This window comes from Orycteropus afer, unplaced genomic scaffold, assembly GCF_000298275.1.
Source record: "Orycteropus afer afer isolate SDZICR_OR568_19922 unplaced genomic scaffold, OryAfe1.0 scaffold00025, whole genome shotgun sequence".
NCBI classification, from domain to species: Eukaryota; Metazoa; Chordata; class Mammalia; order Tubulidentata; family Orycteropodidae; genus Orycteropus; species Orycteropus afer.
Window position 1 is genome coordinate 8,623,108 of NW_006921612.1, and position 3,206 is coordinate 8,626,313.

Sequence of the window (3,206 nt, forward strand, 5' to 3'; positions counted from 1 at the left end):
CAGCCCTTCTGCCAGTGCTCGGGCGGAGTCGGTGTCTGGGAGCCGCCCCCACGGCCGGCTGCTGCTTCGGCTTCGGGAGGAAAAGCATCTGGTGGTATCTAGTCCTCGCCCGCCCTCCCCTGGGTCGTTGTGCCCATCTGCTCGCGAGTCCGGGAGAAAGGGTGGGGGTGGGGGCTCGGGGCTAGGGAAGCCCAAGTGCCACTCTGTGCTGCCAACCTCTGGAAGGGAGAGCGCCAGCGATAAACCTGTTATTGTCTAATAACAACATCACTCCGTGTCTCTTGTCTGCCACCCCCACCTCAGCGTGCCCACCCAGCCCCCTGTACCAGGGCGGGGGTGGGCATGTTACATGCTATAGACATGTTGGGAGGGCTATTTATATAGACGTGCGGATGTGCATGCTTGGTCCCTGCTTTGTGCAACCGCCGCTATGGTCGAATTCACGTCTGTGCATGCACCGAGTAATTTCTGAATGTGTATCCTGAAGCCGCTTTCAGTGCTTATGAGCATGAGTACAGACAGTATGTTTCAAAGGCTGTGCTTTGTAGAAAGCTTGAGTGTTGGTGACCTCCACTGCGTATGTCACTGAACGTAACTCTACGGAGAAGGATTGTGGATGTGTCTAGGTTTAAAGAGTGAACTGAAACCTAAAGTTGAACTGTCGGTACACAGGTAGTATGGATGTGAAAGAGGGCAGTATTATTATTGAGCGCTGTTTTCCTTTTGAGACAGTTTGCCTTGAAGTCTGGTTTATTTAAGAGAAGGAGGCAACAGTTTATGGGGCCGGCAGAGATGAAGAAAGTCAAAGTGAGTTAATAATGCCAGGATTTCTAGCTGAGAAAGTTGTGAACTTGTAGATAGAGGGTACTCTTCTTGTCTCCCTTTCTCCCAGCTTCTAAAAAGCCATATATATGGAACAGTGGCATTTAGAGATCATTTAAGTTTGTATGAAAGGCCTAAGTGTTATAGAGATATAAACAGTATTGTGGAAAAAGCAGCACCATTTTTATTAAGAAAAGAAAGTTTGAAAGTGTTTTGTTGTGAAAATTGGTATAGTTAGATAATTGCTGTAGCCCCTGGCTACAGAGAAGTAACTTTGAAAACTTTGCTTAAAATTATTTCATGTGTACTTGATCTAGAAAAGTGTTTGGGTAAGGGGTACCAGTGCACTCTCTTTATCTTGAATTGTTACTGTTATTGATGTCATCATGAATTCATTTCCAATACACAATTCTGTGTCTAGACTTCTTTTCATAGCAGCAAAATGGAAAGGACTCCTAGCATTGTAATACTGCTTTTTGTTTTCCTGCTTTTAAAAAATGGGCTGAAGTATATTAAGCTATTATTTTACTTTCTGTTCAAATCTGAATTCCTCACTTCCTATATTTCACTTATAACTTTTGATTAACAGTAAAGTACCTATGCTGCACATAGGTACTTGAACAACAGTTGTAATGTAAATCATGCTTATAGGTTAAAGCACCAGTAGTGAAATTAACCATGTATTATGTATTTCTTCTTTATTAATAAAATTTATCAGAACTTGGAGTTTTTCTCAGCCCTGTGGAGCTTCTCACTGATTTCCAAACTGAAGTGCAGTATATGACCTTTTAGTATATTATGTCCTGGACTTCAGTAGGTTACTGCGTATCTAATTATATGCAGGAGGTACCTGTTTAAGAATTTTGTTGCTGAACTATGGGAAAGAAGTGGGAGGGGAGCTGTTGCATTGTGGTAAATTGTAGGCAATTCATGAGACAAAGTGTATGTGAACTACTGTATGGAAAGCGAATTTGCTCTGTAAACTTTCACCTAAATCACAATTAAAAAAATAATAATAATATAAAATAATTTTGTTGCTGATGAGCAATGGAGATAGGCCTGTATCTTTTCATTTCCTATGGGGAGACAAGTATATTTTCTCTTTTTTCCTTCCTTTTTTTTTTTCTTTTTTTTTGCCATAGCCTTATCCCTCTCTACCATGATGAAAAATGATTATTTACTATGCTAGTATCTTTTAGGGAGCTCTGGTAGCATAGTGCCTAAGGCACTTGACTGCTAACCAGAAGGCTGGCGGTTCAAACCCACCAGCCACTCCTCGGAAGGAAGGTTGGGCAATCCTACTTCCGTAGTGATACTGCCTCGGAAACCCAAGGAGGGGTCGCTATGAGTCGGGGCTGACTCAATGGCAAACAACAACAACAACAACAGTATCTTTTAATTTATCTAATGCTTATAACTTGTAAAACTGATTCATTATTAATTACTCATGTTAACATGTCAGTAATCCAGAGGAAGTTCACTGTAGTACTAGAATAAGCAGAAGAATTCAGGGAAGGTTGATAGGACTTAAATTTTTTGACTTTTATTATCTAAAGATTTTAATATGTTATTCTGGACAAACTTCATTTCATTACGATTACTCTGAATATGTATAGCCTTAAATCTGCGTTTTGAGTTTGTCTTCTCTAAGAAAATTTTGAGTATAGTGGTCTTAATACCACACAAGCCATAGCTTTTTTTTTCTTTAAATTTTATTTTGTTAAAAATATACGCAACAAACTATACAGAAATTCAACAATTTCTATACATACAATTTAGTGACGCTAATTACATTATCTGTGTTGTGCAATCATTTTCTCACCTTTTTTTTTTTTAACTTCTTATTGTGTGATTTGACTCACCCTCGTTTTCTGAGTTGTTCCTTCCTCACTGATATAAATTCATGGCCCCTTAGGTTTACTGTTTCACGTTTCGAGTTGCTATTATCAATTTGAGGAGCTCTGGTGGCATAGTGCCTAAGGCATTTGACTGCTAACCAGAAGGCTGGAGGTTCAAACTCACCAACCACTCCTGGGAAGGAAGGTTGGGCAATCTACTTCTATAGTGATACTGCGGTGAATACCCAAGGAGAGGTGGCTATGAGTGGGAATTGACTTGATGGCAATCCGTTTGGTTTGGTTTATTGTCAATTTGATCCCCTGTGGGTATTTCTTAAAAAAGCATAATGCTCAAGACCTTTTTCACTAGTTAAGGGAAACTATTGTTTGTTTTAAAGAAGACTCCAGGGGATATTTTTGGTTTAAGGCTTAAAGATTATCTCAGGGCAAGAGTTCCAGCGGTTCATCCACCCTTCTGTGGCTCCAGAAAGTCTGAGCCTTGGGGAAGTTGAAATTCTGTTCTGCATTTACCCTCTTTTGATGATG

The 3,206-nt window shown here is 40.2% G+C and overlaps 1 protein-coding gene across 1 annotated transcript in view; it reads left to right on the plus strand.

The window, feature by feature from the left end:
• MBOAT2 (membrane bound O-acyltransferase domain containing 2) overlaps positions 1 to 3,206 on the plus strand; it is a 341,490-nt gene that overhangs the window by 177 nt on the left and 338,107 nt on the right. The window lies entirely within an intron of this gene.